General features: G+C 37.8%; 1 pseudogene; it reads right to left on the bottom strand.

The window, feature by feature from the left end:
- Nucleotides 1-20,306: 20,306 nt before the first annotated feature.
- LOC139109943 (uncharacterized) lies at nucleotides 20,307-22,671 on the bottom strand (annotated as a pseudogene).
- Nucleotides 22,672-22,799: the final 128 nt, after the last annotated feature.

The following is a 22,799-nucleotide window of genomic DNA, read 5'->3' as shown; positions in this document are numbered from 1 at the left end:
AAGCTCTTACATGAATACCACGACACACCAATAGACGGACACCAAGGCATCACACGTACACTACACCGCATCAGATTACAGCATGAGTGGCCAGGCATGCGAAGAGACATAGAGGAATACATAAAGAAATGCGAACAGTGCCAGAAAAATAAGTTATCAAGGAAGACAAAAATGCCGCTAATAATCACAGACACGCCGACTAGACCGTTCGAAAAATGCGCCCTAGACATAGTAGGACCGCTACCGATAAAGAACAAAAATAATAAATACATTCTAACGTTTCAAGACAATCTCACGAAATTTAGTAAAGCGATTCCTATGCCGAACCAAGAAGCCGCGACCGTAGCGAAAGCGTTCGTGACTCAAATAATTTTCGAACACGGGATACCGGAATACGTTCTTTCCGATCAAGGAACGAATTTTACGAGCAACATTTTCAAAAACATTTGTAAACTACTACGGATGGAAAAAATACAAACAACTGCATATCATCCGCAAACTAACGGCGCACTCGAACGATCGCATCGAACACTGGCCGAGTACCTACGACATTACATCGACGAAGATCAATCCGATTGGGATGAATGGTTGCCATATGCAATGTTTACATATAACACAACCCCGCATACGGCAACCGGATTAACCCCCTTCGAACTTATCTACGGACATCGTGCTACATTACCGACAGCACTGAAGACCGCGCCGAAAGAAACGTATTCATATGACGACTATGCGAATGAATTACGCGAACGATTACGGGCCTCCAACTCTCTCGCACACGATCACGCGAAAACCGAAAAAGAAAAGGCGAAAGAAAATTACGACAAAGATTCCCGAAAACGCGAGTTCAGAGTCGGAGATTCCGTTCTTCTTTACGACGAAACGGTTCGACGCGGCCGGTCCAAGAAATTAGATGCGCTGTGGATAGGACCGTACATAGTAGTACAAAAGCACAGCGATGTTAACTTTAGCATAAGAAAAGGTAGAAAAATAATAAAAGTACATGCAAATAGCAAAGCAAATAAAAAATAATAAAAGTACATGCAAATAGCATAAGCAAAAAAAAAAAAAAAACAACAAATTAGACAATAAGCAAAAAAAAAAAAATGTATATATACTTCTACTTACCAATATAAGCCCCAGGGACGATAGCCACCTGACGCTGTTCCAAGTCCCGCGTCGTCCTTATGGCTAGACGCGGCTCCAATTTGTGCCACAGGTAACGGACCCTGTGACGGACCCGCAACCCCACGCACTCCGAACAAACCCTTGGCCGAAAGGCCAGGTAGCACTCTTCACACACATAGTAAAAGGACTGAGACTCCACTGAAAAACACAAAAAATAAATAAATCACACGAACACACACATAACATATTCATATTTCGCGTACAAATTAACAATTACTTTTTCGTTTTCTTTTTCCTTTTTTTCTTTCCTCAAAATTATAACCTCGACGTAGCTCTGGCAAGTGTCAAAGGCTTACTAATGAGACGAGCGAAAAAACTTTGACGCTAAAGCCGAGAGCGAATTTTGATAAACCAAAGCTCCAAGAAAGTAATTGTTATCCGCGCATAGAATTCTATACCAAAGATAAAAAGTACGTACCTTTAGCCGACGCTGCATCTTCATTCCCACGATGAAGACGACCCGCGAAACTCACACACCTATCCAGCACGATATGCTAACACCTTTACACACACATACTTAACCAGTGAACATTTCAGATTAACGTTCACCACCGCGAAGGGCGCAATCGAAACCGCACCTTACACAATTACACAGTTCACCCACGAACCCGGATTATATTATGAAGACCACGGACTTCTCCATCTATCCGACACTACATGGAAATTAGTATTAATAATAAACATCGCCGATTTTGAAATTAGATTTAAGAAATTACAAAACCAAGTCGACGACGCGGAAAATGCCTGTAATAAACTACATGAAGCATATAACGGCGAATTATTAAAAGATAAATGTCATAATTTAGCAATGTTGGTTACAATGCAAAATAATAAACTAATAACCGCATTAGACAGGTTAACCGCGACCTATGAAATTCAACACGTTAAAAGAGGTCTCATAGACTTAGTAGGCACAGTAGGGAAAACTTTATTCGGCATAATGGACGCCAATGACGAAAAAATTATTCAAGAGCAGTTACAACTGCTAATTGCAAGCCAGCAAACGACTCAACACGTAGCGAAAAATCAACTTAAAATATTAAACGGTACACTAAGCCATATACAAGAATTAGAGATTAAACTCAAGCAACACGACCGCGTCTTAACGAACGCGACCATCCTCCTAAGTCAGCAGATAGATAGAGTAACGCGGCAAATGGAGATGACGGAACATCTTAACATACTAAGAATACTCGTGACTGACCTACTGACTGACATACAAGACACCATCGACTTTATCTCCTGGACTAAAAAAGGTATCATTAACACACGGCTATTACCGATTGACAAGATCATAACAGAGCTACTACATGCAACGATTCAATTACCCGAAGGGTCACAATTCCCGTTCTATGCCAATCCTAAGAACTGGAATCAAATCGAAAAATATATATCGATTACAGCGCATTACCGCGATCACAATGCTCTTATGATAATTATTAAATTTCCAGTCGTCACCGATACAACATACGAATTAAAAGCGGTCATACCGTTCCCCGTGTATGACCATGCTAACATTTTCAAAACAATTGAAACCGCGCACGAATATATCGCGTTAGACAAAGAAAACAACAAATACATAACCTTAACCCGCGATAAAATTAATAATTGTATCTGCGGAAATAAAAAACTTATATGCGAAAACAATTTCGCGACGTACCACATATCAGATAACGCACCTTGCGAAGTCTTAGCACTCGCCGAGCCGGGACATCAACCCGAGAAATGCGAAACCCGCCATATCATATCCAATGTTAGCATATGGACGGCACTAAACGAGCCCCAAGCGTGGCTATACTCGACCGCGTCACAGACCATTGAACTACGATGTAAACGTAAGCCAAGTAAAAAAATAAATATAATCAGATCAGGTAAAATAATACTAAGAGACGCGTGCCAATTAAGTACGAACGACCTCACGATACAATCGAAAACCCTCCTAGGAGAAAGCGACATCAATATTTATATACCAACGTATAATATTACTATGATACCAATTAAAGATAGAACCAACATTGCTAAAATTACGTCACAATTAAAAAATATACAAAGGGAACCGATTGTACGAAATAAAAATGAACTACTACAACTAAGCTTAGATTTAAACAAACTGCGTTCCGAACTAGATAATAATAATGTTGCGTCCAGAACAAAAACAATAATAACATTCCGTAGGATTAAGTACAACATTAACCGTACTTACGGTCATTATTATAACTATTACTATAATAAGAAAAAAATATTTTAATAAAAATAAACCATAACTAACCACAAAAAAAAAGAAAGACGTATCACAAACTCAACGTCTTTCTTTTTTTTCCCCGAGAGAAAGGGAACTTGTAAAAGAAAAAGGCTTGAACAAAAAATTAAACACTCAACCCTTTTTCTTCTCCCTAGAGGGGAGGGATGTTATATCCCGAGCCCTTAGCAACAGAGGCTCGGGAATAACGCCGGAATGTCGCACGCGCGCGACCGTTTAGCTTGATCGGCAGAATACCGCCGATCAAGGTAACCCAGCATTTCCAGCCGGGACGCGAAGTCCGAGGACAGTCGCGGTTGCCACCCGCGATTCCGCTGATTGCTATGAATTTTGGCATAGCAACAGTAGGAGATATATAGGGGCAGCCGCGGCCCGGACAGTTAGTCGCTAACAAGTATCTCGCGTGGAATATTTAATATCGAATATTTAGTGCAAGTGTAAGTCTGTAAAAAGAAGAAGGAAATAAAAGAAATTAATCAATATAACGAAGAAGACGACTTTATTCCCAAAAGACTACAATTTCCTCCGAAGAACGAACCCCACGGCACCCTTGCGGTGTAACAGGGTGATAATTTTCAGATTTTGAAGAAAGTTGAGAATTAGAAGGGAATAGGTGCGAATCAATATCGAATGGGGGATAAATTAAACTTCTGTCATTAGATTGAGCAACCGTAGGAATAGATTCACAGCGCGGCGCTGTTTGAGTGATATCCGGTGTAGTATAAGTAATTGTATTCGTTAATAAGCGCGAAAGGGTCGAATTAGTTAAATTAAGATGTGTTGATGGTCCAGATGGAACAGGTCGCAAATTCTCGGTAGGTTGTTGACACGTTAATATTATGGGATATGACACTATAATTTTCAGGGGGTTTTATTAAATGTTGTGATGTCTTCGTTCTTTTTTTAAAAAGAATAATCGAGATTTATGTTCTAACACACTTCTGCTGGTTGCGGCTTGGATTCTGGTGGCCTTTGTTACTGCTTCCTCAGGGGTGAGCAGGGTAGGCTAGACGATAGTTTCGTATGTTCTGTTTAAGTACGTTGGTGAAGGCGTTGAATCTCTGATCCACAGATGTTGCATGGAGTTCTTCTATGAAATTTCTTCCTTCCACTTGTTCGTTTGCGAGGAAATCAGGCAGAATGACGATGTTAATACTGTGCTTCTAAATTCGGTAGTGCTTTCGGCCTAAAAGCTTGAGGCTTATATAGTCAAAAAAATAAAAGGGAGGGGGTATTGTCTCATATTCTGATTTTCGCATTCTGCTCTAATTCTGATTCAGACGAGTAGCTAAAAATGGTGCCGTCGCTTGTCGCGCTCATTCACGCGTAGCTTCCTTGTTGCTCTTGCGCTAGACAAATTAATTTTTTTCTCAATAACGATTGAGAATTTTACAAAATGGTATAAGACTTTTCAATTTGTCTTGACAAGCCCTACCTACTCTTGCAATCACGATACTTTACGATGGGACACCCTGTAGAACGCGGGTATAAACAATGAAGACGTTACATTGCGAGAACAATGAGATAATAAAAATATTAAATGTTAAATAAAAATTCGAACGGTGTTTTAATGAACGATACGGTTTATCTAAGCGGCAAGGTTAGTAGCAATTTTCTTTTTCTCGACCCGTATAAAAAGGAAACTTTTAATCTCGCAAAAGAGAGTCACAAAAAATCTCATGACGAGCGCCGACCATCGTCAATTTCCGAAGTTGTAAGTTTCAACCAGCGAATTGTCCGTTCCGGGACTCGCATTGATTTCTTGTATTTGAAAAGAAAAATAATCTTATATTGTGGCGAGGCTTACAACCTCGCCACTAAAGGGCAAACATCCGCCCTCGACGGCCGACGCCGTCTCTGAGGAGATCCGGACGAACACCGGCCCGGACAACGCCGGACGCGCTACACGAGGTTCGTCGGACAACCATCGGTCCGACGACGGCGCGCTCCGCCGAGTTGAGAGTGGGAGTTTTCCCACTCTCATCTATGCGGTTATATAAGCCGAGCTCGCGGCAGAGCAGGCACCTCTCCAGTTCCGATCCTTGACCAGAGCACAGCCTCCAGACCCTAAGGCTTCGGGCGCTCCCGAAGCCTCTCGCATACTCTCCGACTCAGGCACTCCCGAGTCGAACCTGGGCGCTCCCGGTGAGAGTTTCCGCTGCCTTGGGTGCTCCCAAGGCAGAGTATAAATTCAGGTTCCTGGAAACCTCGGACGCTTCCGAGGCTCCACCACCAAGGCGACCAGATACCGCCGGCGCCCCCGGATACTCCGGGCTACCGAGATCCCCTAGACGGGCGCTCCCGTCTAGGCTTTAGATCTATCGTACGGCTGTCAGCCGACGACACCGCCGCAGTCGGGCGTTCTCGACGGCCGCAGACATCCAGGGTATTTCGTGCTCACACGATCCTCCGGACGGGCGCTCCCGTCCGGCACCGGGTCCGCCGCGCGACAGCTAGTCGCCGGCATCGCCGCTGTTGGGCGCTTCCGACCGCTGCTCCTCGGGTTATCCCGAGCAACCTCGGCTTCCCTGACGGGCGCTTCCGTCGGCCTAGGCCGCATCTAAGCCCGACCTATCGCGGTCAATCGAATCCGCGCGAACCCTGGCTCCGGCGAGCCTTAATCCGGCAAGGACTACGCGACGCGGGAAAGTCGCTACCGTTACAATATTATACTTTAATATACTTTCGAGTGCCACTCTTTATTCATTCCAACACCATCCGGAGAAATATATCCTACCGTCGGAAACTAACGAGAGGCCTCGACACCTAGCTCTCTCTACTGCGTCTTTTAAACAATCTACCGCTTCTATCTGCAGAACTCTTTTAACCCTAACATCTATGATTGTCGCGACGTACTGCGAACAAACGAACTTATCACGAATTTCCTCAGAGCCCTCGAAATAAATACGACGAGTTATCTTTTTTAAATCAGCGTCTAGCGAAGCAAAATTCTTTCCATACTTTTGTTTCTGATTAGTGAAAACCGCGTAAGAATTTTGAGAGAAACGACTTTCCTCAAAACGCCACTCAAGCTTACTCTTCAGATCCTCAAAATTAAAATTTGAAAGATCTAGAAGAGACTCCAACACGGCTCGTGCTTTTCTGCAGAGGCATGACGCGAGCACAAGAGATTTCACAGAATCTCCCCAACCGTTCGCGCGCGAAATTAGCTCAAACTGAGCCAGAAACTCCTTAAGTCGAGCAACTCAATCATAAGTATCGGGCTTGAATTTATATCCTAGCCCCGCGAACGAAACCTTCTCTCTCAGTACGGCTCTGTCTTCCTAGACATCCTCAAAATTATACAAAACCGGCCCAGGCTGTACACGAACCTCGCCTTGAACGCTCGTCGCAATGCTTAAAACCGCGTTTCCATTCGCCGTCCCACGAGAACCAAAACAATTTTAAGCACTTAGCTGCGATATCTGTTGTTGCATCCGATGCAATGCATCATCTCGAAAGCTTATCTCCTTCCTCAGGCCTTTCTTCCTTTGGACCTGCTTTACCCGCAGCTATCGAATCTCCTGCAGAACAACTTCCCACTGAGTCCTTTCCTCCAAAGAATTTCCCTGACGCGTCCGCTTTCTACGTTGCGATGACATCCCGGACGAGCCCCCAAAATGTTACGCCGGATCGGTTTAAAAGCGAACGTCCCGTCACCCTCGTGCTGCTTCACACACTCTAACACATTTTCGACACTCTTTCATGCTGCCAAAGAAACCAACTCAGTTGTTATAAAAAAACCAAAAAACTTTATTTGTAACAATAACCTCGGCACGTTAGTTCCAGTCAGAAGTATTGAAGAAAACTAACTGAACATGTCAAATCAATATTATAATTCCCCATGACAACAGGGATCGAGAGAAACAACGTGTAAAATCTTCTTTTGCAGGCGCAACGCACTTTGCGCCGAACGACGATTCCGTACGCGCCGAATTTTGAAGCAGGCGTAACAATATTATACTAAATATTATATCGAATATTTACTTTAATGTATTACGAGTCTGTAATCGACGGATAAATATTAATTAAAATTAAAATATTATATTGAGAGTACAAATTAATTCGGTTCGTTTTACTAGACGACCCTGGCTGTTACGAATGAATATAGTAACAGCTAATTTCGGTAAACTTCAGAGAGATTAGACATCTGTCAACAATGTTCAATACAGTTCGCTTAGAGTTTCCGTCAAAAACCTTGTTTCTTACTCTATTAAACATGGCGAATTTTGTACTAACTAAGCAGCATTTGCGGGAAATTTTAGTTTTCTGCTTTAATTGGAAAAAAAGTGCAGCGAAAGCGCATTGAATGATTGTGGAATTCCATTACGGGCGATCGGTATAGACTACAATTAATTCGTTTGAGCCGTGCACTGCGAGAAAAACGGCCGGAATACGAGCAACAACATGACAAGATTATTTTTTTGCATGACAACGATTGGCCTCATGTCGCAAAAAGTGTAAAAAGATATTTAGAAACGCTCAAGTGGGATATTTTAACGCACCCGCTGTATTCTCCAGACATCGCTCCTTCTGATTACTGGTTGTTCCGAAGGATGCAACATGATTTGGCTCGCCACCGATTCACTTCTTTCGAAGAAATTTAACATTAGCTTTTAACTTGGATCGCCTCAAAAAAAGAGAAATTTTATTACGATGGATTCGAAAATTACCTGAGAGATAGGAAAAAGTAGTATACAATGATGGACAATACTTTGATTAATCTGATCTATTCTGAAAGTTTTGAAATAAATGCATTTTTACCACAAAAAAACGGTCCGAACTAATTTGTACTCCCAATACCATACATTAAAAATTATTATTGAATTACATATAAGATATACATGCATAATCAGTATTAATTTAAAATCTGACCAAAAACTAAAGTTAATAAATGTTTAATTAGTTAAGAAAAACAATATTTACAAGTGTAATTATGCCTCATAACCTATAAAAATGCTTTTTTTTGGAGGTGATTGTATCACAAATACTACAATCATTGCAATATAGTTTACACACTGAAAAATTTATAATTTTAGTTTTATATTTCTATATTTCAATAGTATTATATTTCTATGTAATAGAAAAGTTTCACTTTTTATTTTCCAATTGTAAAGTATATTTATTTAATAAAAAGTGTCACTTTTGATATGTACAAATTAAAATAAAATTAAATTTTTTTTTTTATTTAATATGTATCAGAAAGTAAGTACAAACCTCAAAGAGAAATTTAAAACCAAAATAAAATAGTCCAAGCCCAGAAATTTTTAATGGTTTTTTTAATATTTGGAATATAAATTGCATGATCTGTAAGATTGTATAATTAAAAACCTTTAACATTTATGCAAGGGTACATTTACAAAAAAGAAAGAGAGTTAATGAAGATTGTTTTTGCCCCCTCCTCTCAAAATTTAACCAAAACAAGTAGAATCTTTTGTTTAAAGATTAGAAGTAATATTGAGTCGGTTTTGGCCTAAGCAGGGGTATTAGGAGGCCTATCAAAATATTGTTACGTCGTGGGTTTTTTTTTTTGTAAATTTAACTTGTTAGATATATGCCGAGCGGGTTTTTGAGTAAGTGAAATAATAATGCGTTAATTTTTTTTTTAACAAAATGTGAAAGATATAAAATTTATTACCTAGTCTACAAATACATAATTATAAAAATAACGTCCACATTTTTTTTTGTATAAATATGTGTTAAAATAAAGGTGCGTTGATTAAAGTATTCCTTTATTACACATAGAATCACTGAATCTTTATTATTTATTACATATTACACCACACAAATATAATTACAAAATCAATTTATTCAATACGACTTAAAGCAAGCAGATCATGTCTGCATTCGGACGCGACTCAGGAGCAATTAACTCGTTCAATTGTTCTGATCTTATTGGGACTACGTAGGGACTTTACCAAGGCCTTATCTTTCTTCTAGAACATTCTTATCTAATTAAACTAAAGTCACGTACTCTTAATATTATTCTTAGAACTGTTTATCGACGTATTTTGTTTCTATCCTAGTATAAATTTACTTTTATTTCCTTTCTCTTGGTCTCGCCACGGTACGCGAATGTGTACGCGGTCTCGAATCCTCGGGCTTCACACGTATCCATTTGTTGCACCGTGGTCGGTGCAAGGGGTCCGTCCTCCCGGACTGTAGATTAAATCCGCAGAGGTGTACGGGAGTTCTCAATAAAGACTCTGATTCAATCGTTAAACTTCTTCTTTCATTTTGTTGTACCCGAGCGGTGCAAGGAATCCGTCCTCCGGGACCGTTGCTTAGCGGTAGATGAGTAGAGCAATAAATAAACCATTTATAACAATAACGTTCTATTCTTTATTCTCTTCCCTTCGTTTTACACAGTAGAATACTTGTAACGGTACGAGTTGCTAGCTCGTACCGAACTGACTTGTCCGAGGTTCGGGGCTCGGGCTTTTTATATAATATTACTGATAAAAATGCGCTTTTGGGTAGGTTATTGAATAACGACGCGGTTGCTTTCACTTTGCTAGGCTTAGTACGTTCTGCGAACCGCTATATTCGCGACTTCGGTAACCGGCTTTTTATTCCATAGATTATGTATACATCCACATATATAGACGGCACACTTGAAGGATGGCACGTTCACTAGTTATAATTTCATACGCCTGTGTCGCGTTTACTTATATCTCCAACAATTACTTATCGTCTTGTCAGCAGAAAGAGGTGACCGTGTGCCTCACTGCCTTTGTTGATATCTTATGTAACTGCTGTCGAAATTGTATCGTAGGCTCAGCAGATTCTAATGGTTAGGTAATCTGCTGAGTGTAATTGTTATTAGTGTTACGAGGAAACCGATGAGGGAGCGCGGGGAGAGGTAGCCGTAGGTGAGAAGAGAGACCGGGGGTGGGGGATCCGTCACCCATTCATACCCCGTCTCGTTCTTCCCACCTACGGCTACCTCTCCCCGCGCTCCTCTCATCGCGGTTTTTTCCCCGTCCCCTCGCCTCCCTCAACGCTCCTGAGTTAGAACCCGTGTTTATTCCCCCTTACAACACCCCGCGCTAGCAACCACCGTTAATATATATATATATATTACAAATAAAATAAAAACTTACGTTTTTTAATTTTGCCGCATTTTTTTCACCGGCGGCAATTCGCTGTTTATGAAGACGAATCGTTTCCCGTGGGTGCACAAGTTCATTCGCTTGTCTATAATGTATTCACAATCGTTACCCACGGGATTTTTGGGAATAGAACGAGATGTTCTAACAACTGTTAATGTTTCACCACGTTCGATTTCACCACGTAAACGATTGTCCATATATATGCTAAATTGAGCTATACTGTTTTTTTGGTGTGTACCACACCACACACCGCCTGTACTGAATGGGGTACGATCCCCCACTCACGACGCGCAAGAATATGCAGTAGCGACGAACACTTTTCCATTTGAGAGAAATTAGACGTTACACTTGAAAAAATCAGCATACGACTGACAGGCTACAGCTGTGAACTCACTGCAGATAGTCAGAAAGTAAAACGAAAGCATTTTTTTATCAACAGCAGTCCCGAAGGTGTGACATATACTCATGCGAATCTTTTTACAGCGTTTAGCACGTTTGAAACTTAAGATGCATTTTTATCATGCAATAAGAGATTAAGAAATTATTTCATTTGAAAAGATGTATCTCGAAAAAAAATGCGACATATACTTATGCAAATTTTTTCTTATAGCTACACGTTTGAAACTCAAGATGCATTCTTGCACATAATGTGAAATTATTTTATATTAAAAATATAAATTTGCAAATATTTTTTTTTCTTATAAACAATATATTTAATATAAACATTTGAAATATATTATAAACATTTAAAACATATACTCATGCGAATCTTTCTTTTGAAATTTTTTTTATCATCTACTATCCTAAGGTGTGTGACATATACCCCTGCGAATCACTTTAAGAAAAAAATGCTGTCAAATCGACACGTGTTAAAAAATGCATCAATATGCAAAAATGTATATATAAAGAGAGGCCGTGAGATGAAAATCTATCTAGTTGTGCAACATCGTAGTTTTGAGAAGCATTTAACTGTAAAGATTTTTTTTTGTTAAAAAAGAAAAAATGAGTGACTCATTTTACAATGATTGTATAGAGAATCATATTAATGTGGTATATCCAGCCATTGGGGTAAGTATTATCACGTAAAAAATACAAATTATTTTAATGAAAAAAAAATGTATTATAATACTTTTTTTCAGCGCATATACATAGACAGCGAGCCATTTGACGAGGTGCAAATAAGACATGTTGTAAAAATAAAAATTCCACGCATACAGCCCATAAGTCATCTTTACACAAAAATATATTTGAATAATAAAAGAATATAGAAATAAAAATAATTTAATTTTTTTAATTTTTAGGAATGGATTGATCCAGAAGAAATACATATAAAAGGATTTATAAATATAAAAAAAAATACTCAATTAAAAATGAACGCTATCGTGATAGACAATATAATATATATATATATGGATGGGCCCTCATGAAGGTGGCGATGTCTTCGGGCTGCGCCGCTTATTTGATATGGAGGAGGACATCGCCTTTGCGCCGGAAAGTTGGAGTTAGGTAAAAATAAATATATATTCTTTAATATATATTCTTTAATATATATTGTATTTTTAATATATTATAATTGTATTTTTTAATTTATAATTATATATATTTTTTCAGCCGCCAAAAAAAAACCTGATTTTAATTAAGATTAAGATTAAGATTAAGATTAAGATTTAGATTAAGATTTAGATTTAGATTAAAATATATATTTTAATAATTATATTTTATATATTTTATATATTTGTTAAAAATAAAAACATAATTTTACATAAAAAATAATTTTTATTTTAATTTTTATAACTCTTCCTGACACAACCACTAATTAAATATTTTAAGGTGCTACACTTCATCACCATCCGCTAACATAAATTTTTTATTAAAAATTTTTTTACAACTTTTGATGCTCCAGTTAAATATTTTTAAATACATTTTGTAAAGCGCAATGCATAAGATGATTATTAATAGGATCTAAAATATTTTGTAAGATTCGGCATCTTCATTATCTGCGTCTAAGGTTTCAATGATGTGGTCTTCTCTAACATCGCCGTCGAGCATATCAGCCATGTACGTTTCTCGTATCCTTTGATATAAGATGCTACACTTCATCGCCATCCTCGTTAACATAATTTTTATCTTTATAATTCCTTTTGGCGCTGCGACCACCAGTTGAATATTTTAAATACATTCTGTAAAGCGCAATGCGTAAGATAATTTCCGCATCGCATGGTATTAATAGTATCTAAAATATTTAAAGATTCAATATCTTCATAATCAGCGTCTAAGGTTTCAATGGTGTAATCTTCTCTAACATCATCGTCGAGCATATCAGCCAACCATGCACATTTCTCATATCCTTTGACGTATATAAGACGTGACACTTCATCACCGTCTACACCTGTTACAGCTGTTGTAATTAATTGTTTTGCCATGTTGTATGGCACAGTTCCTTCTTCCCATGACAATGCGTGATGATATTTTATTGTCCAAGAAATGCATGATTTTTCAGATTGTGTCAAAAAATTCCATGGCACTGGATTTTTAAAGATGTAATGAGTTAGAACAGTACCCTTTCTTAGCACTGCAACTTCTTTTACAATAAATCGTCGCCCAATATTAAAACCTTGAAGATCAACAAACGTTGGCACAATCATGATGAACGCGTGTTTGAAACAATAATGATGTGTAGATAAAATTGTTTCTTTATATATGATAAAAACTGCTGATATAGCAATTTTTATAAGACCTTGCGCACAACGTTAGACAGTGGACTATATTCAACTATGCGATCGTGTAAAATAAGACAATATGCGGTTGTATTTGCAGGAACATTTTCCTTGCAATCAAATTCTAATCGCACGTCTACAGTGGCGCTTTTGATTGACTCGTTCTGTCGAGAGCAATCGATAACAACAAATGGTCCATATGATAGAAATGCTGCTACATTGCAAAAAGCCTCATAAGAACTGTTGCCATAATAAGCTTTACGAAAACGTATATACATATCATAAAGAATGGCGTATCTTTTTTTGTCAAAATCTAAATTCAGATCATCATATGGATAATATTCAGAGTTGAGAAAAAGTTTCACATTCGTTAATTTACAATCATCAAAAATGGTTGATTTTTTAGACATAACGTTTTTGCGATCGGTTTGCAGAGCAAAGATAACGTATCGAGGTTTTTCAAGTTGCGTTGCAGCCTTGACGGCCCAAGAATGTTTTGTAGTACTTTGCAAAAGAGGATATTCATACAAATCCCATGAGCGAAAAGTCATGCTTAAATATCGCCCACTATCCAAAGTTCGCAGCATGGATAATTTATTGACCTCATTTAATATGACATGAGACATTCGCCACTGTATTTTATGCAATTCAATTTCTGGCTCTAATTTCGAATCTCCTATAATGGAATTATTATCATTGCGAGCGCGTATTAAAATTAATTCATGGCGAGCGTTGACAACCACTCGTTTATAATCTTCACAGAAACCTAACAATATACTGAGGGGTACACAAAAATTAAAGAATCCTTCTGACGTAGTTGATGTTTCACTCCATCCAGCATTTTGCAGCATCACAGCATTATCAGATGTTAGCGATATATAATTTTTAAGAGTGCTAGTTATTTCAACGTTTCTGTTGCTATCAATTTCTACACCATTAAGTTCATAACGGATTTCATCGAACATAAACGCTACACAATTATTTCCTAGCGCAGCTGTTAACTTATCGTCAGTTTTTTTATTTTTATTTTCCCTCAATATGGAGAAAACTGTCACATGGCAACGTATACAAATCCTGTTGTTGTATTGGTATCCGTATTTCATCACTATATCCAAACGTTGTGTTAGCATATGGGTTGTACGTATGAGTTTCAATTTTAACAATACTATTATCAAAGATCGGCTTATCATCAATAATCAATATATCAGCCATTTTTAGATGTTACACACAATGAAACCCAGTGATTTAAAAAATTTTACGTTTGATGTAGTAAGTTTTTTCTTCAATAATTGAACCCCTTTGGTGGAAGCTGTGTATTTAGTTTGTCTCACGTTCGACGTTTTATTCAAAACGAGCATCTCACACTAAAGTCGTCTCCGCACATGCAGTCTCACGGTAATTTCTTCGCCACGAAAATCAAGCAATCGTCCGTTCTGATCTACAATGCGAATCGTCAAATCAGTAACGCTTCGTACGACGACTGGAAGGTAAATGATCTGTGTTGGAGTTTCAGATATCTTATATCCAGGTGGAACCTTAGGTGAAAATTCATGTATTGTATGTACACGTTTTCCATTACTGTATGCACCCCCCGTTACACTGCATTCAATGCGAATAACATTTACATTGATAATTTGTATCGGTGCATCCGATTCATGCCAACGTAACGGCTCGAGTATGCGATCTGATGAAAATCCTAACAACGATTCAATGTTGCATGGTTTGGTGAAATTTATTTGATAAATACACTTAATCTTGCTTTTCATCGTATTGTTATTAGCTCTAATCGTTAAAGGATAATCTTTTTCATCATCGCCATATGAAATCATGTTCTTTGTAACATCATTGATATGAAGCTCGTCGAGCGTACGTTTTAGATATTCGGCAATATCGCACAGTTCATACGAGCCGTCGGGAATGGTCATCATCATCATCATCATCATCATCATCATCATCATCATCATCAGCATTATCGAAATAGAATGTATTATTTGATGAGTTTACATTAGGAATTGTAAAATACGTTTCAAAATCAGCCAGCCCGAGTTCATATTCTCCATCGCTTAAATCTATAGCGGGAAAGTAGCTCACCGCGAGGATACTACTTTTGCCCGATAACGTGAGCGTCAGCGACATGTTTGATACTGAGTTTACAGCGCATAATGTTTGTTCTTAAATTGTGTATCAATCGTCTGTAGAAACTGTAGACACAATTGCCCACAGTTGTTTTGATTATATCGTTGATATGGTAAGCGATTATATTCAATTCGTGTTGCATCATTCCCCAGATATCGAGCAAGTTCTTGTGGCGGTCGAAGATTACCGAAACTATCAAAATACATAGCGCGATTTCCTCTTTTCGCATATGCCACCCAGTGGGTACCTAATCCTTCAACTTTATCTAAATTCACAATACCGCTCTCGTTTTGATGTATTCCCCCAATCGGTAAAGTGTCACGCATAAAAACGCCTCTAAAATATGGAATGCGCATGTGTTTCGCTAATTGTCGCAACTGTATATCGGTAGTAGCACCTTTGGGAAGTTTCAACGTCTCATCGGCGTTTTTTTCCTTTCTTATTTCCATTATTTTTCGAACTCCACCACCACGTTTGTATGGAGCGAGATAAACACCGCGACCTTCCATGGCGTAATTGTGACGTTTCATTTCTTCAAGTTGGCGTTGTGAGGCTTTTTTATCATTTACAGCTTTTGCGATTCCTGCGGCTCCACCAGCGAGCGAACCGATAGCACCCAGTAAGGGCAGAAGCGGTATAACGCCACCACGTTTTGCTATCGGAAGTGTTCGTTTCTTCACCGTTTTCTTCTTCAGCGTATTCTTCCTCGCTGCACATAAGCCCATACCAAGTTTCGTTTTTGCTTTCATAGCTGCCCATACGGTTGTGGCTGCGGCTTTTCACCAAAACTTGAATCTTCTGCGTTAATACGTTGCAGCGCTTTATTGGCGAGAATATTGTCAGCCACGTGGCGCTCTGCGAGATTGTTGCTACGTAAGTAAGCTATATCGTGATCACGACAAGCCGCATCTAACGGATTAATTCCACGATCTCCTCTGGCAAATCGTTCGTTTAATCGAGTCTCTGGGCCACAAAACTGGTACCCGGGTATGTGCAATTCAAACGAAAGTGCGTTAATCGCTCTGTTTAACAAGCCTCGCCCAATTTTCTCAGACATTCAATAGTTTTTTATTAATGGCGCAGGATGGCGCACCGTCAACATGTGTTTCATAACTCAATAAATTATAATGTTTTAAACATCGACGGTATTGCTGAACATCTAAATCAGCCTTTAAGTGTTCAGGAAGCTTATTCCACAAATAGTCAATATGTTGCGATAATCGTTGCAATAAGAATATTTTTGGAATATGTTGTAGTTGTTTAGCGGTTAAATCACAAATATTACAATCGTCCGACAGCAACAAAAACATATTGAATACTGAGCGTTTAATTTTTATGCACACAACTATAAATATATCAGCATGGATGATATTGATCTCATTTAGAAGGTAGAATGCGGTTCATACAGCAAGCGCCACCAATCAAGGTGGTGAATTTCGATGACAAGTTATTATCCGAGTGTGTGTTACATAGACATGGAAACATGTTACCGAGTTCTATTCGCGCTATCATTTGTGGTCCATCAAATTGCGGCAAAACTAATGTATTAATAAGTCTGTTGGAAAGTCCGCATGGTATACGATTTGAAAACGTTTATGTATACTCGAAATCGTTGCAACAACCAAAATATCAGTATTTGAAAAAGATATTGGCACCAATAGAAGAAATTAATTATTTCACATTTTCAAATAATATTGATGTTGTTCCACCGAGCGAAGCACTTCCGAATTCTATATTTATTTTTGATGACATAGCATGTGATAAGCAGGATGCGGTAAGAGAATACTTTGCAATGGGGCGACACGCGAACGTTGACAGTTTTTATCTTTGTCAAACGTATGCGAAAATACCGAAGCATCTTATACGTGACAATACGAATTTTTTAATTCTATTTAAACAGGATGTTACAAATATGAAACATATATATAATGATCATGTTAACACTGATATGTCATTCGAAGATTTTGATAAATTGTGTCGAATATGTTGGCAACAAAAGTATGGATTTGTGGTGATTGATAAGGACAGTGCTATTTCAAACGGTCGCTATAGAAAGGGATTTAACGACTTCGTGGTATCATAATGTGATCAGTTGTTGTCGATACACCGATTGATAACTGTCAAGCTCAATATGAATAACAACAGTGAACTTAAAAATCGAGAGATAATTGCGAAGAAAATTGCTCAAACGAGCGATTCGATTCGCAAAAAGTATCATGCTATGAAGACGGGAAAAATGGAAGAAGATATCGCGTTGGAGCGACATTTTAAACCCATCGTTGAGCCTCTTAAACAGATTGTAGAAAACACCGTTGGAAACAACGAAGTTGAATCAGCCATATCAAAGAACGAATCGTATTTTCCGGAAAAAAGATGTGTTAACGCCAAAACAAAAACGATTAATTACAGCATCTCCAATATCATTACCTGAAGAAAAAGAAGAAAGTAGATCGACACCAAAACGGAATCGATTAATAAATACATCGTTGATATCTTTATTGGGAAGAAAAGATGAAAGTAGATTGACACCAAAACGGAAACGATCAAATGCAACGTCACCGATAACAACATCGACTCCAATTAAATCAGCGTTAAAACGATCACACACCATACCGTCCACATTAAACGAGACGCCTAAGTTCGTGCAACAACGAAATTTTTTATCAAGGGAACGTTCACACTCACATTCCATTGAAGACGTTTTCGATACCGCAGACGAACCGCTGGTAACATCTATTCGACAAAAGTTGCAAACATCAGAAGGTTGGAAGACTCTTCAAACTCATTATGGACCGTTGGGACAAAAGTATCTAGGCGCTGTTTTGAGCGGAAAAAATCTATTAACATCGATAGCGTTTACGGAGTTTATTTCAACGACAATGGAACGATGATTGGCAACAAGCGTGTTGATTTAGATAAAAATGATAATATATTGATAGATGGTAAAAAGTATCCTGGAACAGTGGGACTTTACGAATTGATTTTTATGAGATTTCCCGATGAGAGCAGTTATACTGATACCGATAAAGAAAATTATAAAAGTATACTCATGGCAACGAATGCACATAAACGTGACTACAATTCTCAAAATCAAGTAAAGAGTAACAAAGGTCACAAATATAAGAATATAATCGCTCCTGTGCTGAGTAAAAAAATTGGACAAGGTATACCATACGCTGTAACATTAAACAATAATAAAATCGATTATGTTCATTGGGATGATCCAAACGAGCTCGTAGATCGTCTTCGATTGCTCGAAGCCTCACGCTATGCAGGTCATAACGCTCACGACAATGAGATTTTATCAATTATTGAGGAACTTCGCGAAGTGGGGCTTATTATAAATTGAAGTATGCATACACAATTTAATCATTTGATATCGAAATGCCGATTAACAAGTTTGGAACATTGCTTAAAGATGGTGGAGGAAGTAATACTAATCAACATTATCGATATAATGCGTTAGTTAGAAATTACGTGCGCGATAACGCTCTTTGTGTAACATCCACCGATTACGACGCGCGATCACGCAAAATTAAGCATGTAGCTGAACCTTTGGACGATGATGATGCTGTCAACAAACAATATGTTCAACAAAATTTACAGATTTTAAAGAATGAAATTGTGGAACTTAATAATAATGTTCAACAGAATGTGCAGAATTTAAAAGATCAACTAAATGAACTGAATAAGAAAATGGAAATACTACAGAGTAGTCTACAGGTTGTGGTAAACACGCTTCGCAATAAATTTATTCGCGGTGAACAGAATTAAACAGCTGCCGTTGCCGTTTGCTGTTCCCGTTGCCGTTGCCGTTGCCGCTGCCGTTGCCGTTGCCGTTGCTGTTTCTATTGTTAATACCGTTTTGTTATCGTTTTCGGTGTTGCTATTGTTCATATTTATGAAAAAAAATTTTTAATAGTGCGGTAAATCTCATAGCTTTAAAAATGTCAAAGAAAATAAGCTCAGAAAAACTACAATTGGTAAACGAATTGCATACACCGGCGAGAAGAAATTTTTCTCGAAGGCGTGTCATAGTGCGCGGGTATGATGACTTGTGGCAAGCTGATGTAGTCGAGATGCGCCCATACACACGTGTCAACCAAGGTTACCACTACATATTCACCGTTATCGATGTGCTGAGCAAGCATGCATGGGCTGTACCATTAAAGACAAAAAGCGGTATCGAAGTTGCAACAGCGATTGCAAAGATCTTTCGCAATAATAAAAGATGTCCGAATAATCTTCAAACTGATAAAGGAAAAGAATTTTACAACGCAAACGTACAAAAACTCTTAAAAAAACATAATATTAACCATTATTCTACATACACTGTAATGAAAGCGTCAGTTGTCGAACGATTTAATCGAACGCTTAAAAACGCTATGTGGAAAATGTTTACACTCAATGGAAATTATAAATGGCTTGATTCACTGCAGCAGCTCGTTTTGGATTATAATATGCGAAAACATCGAACTATTGGTATGCGACCTGTCGATGTTACCCCTGCAAACGCAGGCAAACTCTTGGCAACGGTCTACAGCCGCATAAAGATTGCTGCTCCAGCACGGTTTAAAACTGGTGATTCAGTACGTGTTAGCAAATTCAAAACAATATTTGAAAAAGGCTATACACCAAATTGGACTACGGAAGTATTTACAATCGTCAAAGTGCAAAAAACTAATCCTGTGACATACTTGTTGGAGGATTCTTGTGGAAAACCTATCGCTGGAGGATTCTATGAACAGGAATTGCTTCACGTAAATAATCCTGATGTATATCTTGTTGAAAAAGTGTTACGAAAACAAGGAAATAATGTTTATGTAAAGTGGCTGGGATTTAATAATTCACATAACTCATGGATATGCAAGAATAACGTTTTATAAGAATTTTATATAATTAAAAAAATTTTTTTATTTACAATATATAATGTATAATGTATAATGTATAATGTATAATATATATAAAAATTTTTTACAACGGTATTTTATAATGCCCCCATGGTAATGTTTCAATAGAATCCTGTATAATATATCGTTTATCATCATATGGACTTAAAGCAGTTTTTTCCTCACGTATAGTATACACTTCGTGCAGCTTAGATCTTATACATGTTTGCTGACGCGTCATTTCTATTTCCTCCTTCAAGCATCGTGTGTAATCATCAAACGTTATCTTCTTGGCGACAACATTACTCTTAACACCTTTAATCTTTTTGTATCTTTTTACCATCTACTCGTAATGCATACATTTTTGCTCGAAGTCCAATAAATTCAGTCATGATCGCTCCATTGTTTTCATCTTTCATCAAACCTGGTACTTTTTTATTGACTTGTGGAATACCATACACATTGTCACAAGCGTAATCACTTGTATCAAATCTATTAATATCACGTTTCATAATCTCATAAACGTCTTCGCACTCTATATGATATATAAGACTGTCTGTGTCAGTATACATAATTTTACATTTATTTTGATAAAGAGGTTGCATGTACTCATGATGAAATTCATATAAACATGTTTTAGATATGTCCAGAATGCACATTCCAACATAGATCGGTTTATTAAATTTCACTTCAAGTTTACGCATTTCAATCGCTACCAGATTTTCGGCGAAAATGCTACGACTATGAAAATTCGGTTTCGAGATCAATGCCTCAGCACCAAATCTGCCCTCCCAATGTGTTACGAGCCTTACATCAACATGATTACGCACGTTCTCCATAGTTTTTCCAAATACTGCATTATTCATTAATTTATACAAGTTTTTTTCAAAATCATTTTTTGCAAGCGTTCTAAATTTAGTATTAAGTTCTATATAAACACGTAGCCATGGGGATTGTTTAAATTGTAATATGCGATGTATTTTTGTAAGATGCAGTCCATGATTAATACATTGCTGTAAATTGCGATAATGAATGATGTAACGCTTCTTATCATATAAGGTTGCGAGAAGCTTGTCCTGCCGCTTACCGGGTGGCTTATCGCGCGTTGGACAGAATGGCAGGTCGGCATGCGCATCATGTAAACGTTGTGAATACTCTAAATCAACCTCGAAAATATAACCATTGGGTGAGTCTAGTGGCACACTCATCACATCGAAATTAGAAACATTGTCAACCCATTGAAAATCGGCATATGGTAGCGGTTGACACATCGCCCATCCATACAAATTATTAACATCAAAATACATTAAATATGTTGATGATTTTGATGAATCATATGACTGCATATATTTATTATTGGCACATGCATATCTGCTTGAGCATTGACTTAAACCGCCGCGTATACCACGTTCAATAAACATAACCATATCAATGTCAGTAAGAAGTTCAAATTTTACACCCGTGTGTTTTAACATCGCGTCCCACGTAAAACCTGGTAAGGTGTAATAATATGCGGGATCAAGTTTGTAACTCACTATACAGCTGTCTCTAAAGTTTTCAAATATGTCAGCTAATAACAAGACATCAGTTTTTAAATACAGATCACTGTATTCTCCGAGCGTTTGAATTGAGAATCGTTGCCAGATATCTATAGCGTGTGCATAATCATTTTCGGATACTGTATCATCAGTCAATGAGCTGTAAAATGATTCACGTGGAGGCAAACATACATCTTCCAATTTTTCAATACTGTCAACATATTCATATGGAAAGACTCCTTTACGTGTTAATAAATCAAAATTTTCATTAGTTAGATTAGAAAATTCATATCGCGACACTCGCAATTTATCTTTACTTAGAAATGATGCTAACTTCTCAAGACTTGTATTTAGAAATTTAAATGAATCAATAAACCTTAATTTTATACAATTATTTCTATTATCGGTGGTGCTTTTAACATTTTTTGTAAATGATATATATTTCTCTTTCGTTATGGGAAGCAGTTCTATAGTTCCTTCATAGGCAGTTGCAATTTCTTTGATAATAAAATGTGCATCGTAACCCGATAAATTATGAAAAACTATGGGAATACAATTCGAATCCATATAATTTATATTACAATTTGAATGTGCTGGTCCTCTATATCGACCGGTTAAGTGACAGTGATCGCGGACTCGTATGTCATCTGATACAAATGGTTTTTCACATATGTGACAATGTGTAGCTTTGTTAAAATTTTCCAACTCGTCTCGTGTAAAATCAGCCATGGGTACATTAGCTGATAAAATTGTTTTTACATTATGCGCTAAATTTTTAAGTTCCTCGGCGAACCATGCGACACAGTTATTACCGCGATGAAACCGATACATTGATAGCGACTTGTTGTATGAACAGCATACATAATACCCTATGCTAAAAACCTTATGATGTTGGTGTGCGCATGTAGATGTGGTAGAGTCAGCATTCGTTTTTTCTAGGGTACATTCCAAATCGGCAT

The sequence above is a fragment of the Cardiocondyla obscurior genome, linkage group LG19 (genome assembly GCF_019399895.1).
Source record: "Cardiocondyla obscurior isolate alpha-2009 linkage group LG19, Cobs3.1, whole genome shotgun sequence".
Lineage (NCBI taxonomy): Eukaryota > Metazoa > Arthropoda > Insecta > Hymenoptera > Formicidae > Cardiocondyla > Cardiocondyla obscurior.
Note: the sequence above shows the minus strand (reverse complement) of the source record. Positions and strands in the feature narration are given on the sequence as shown.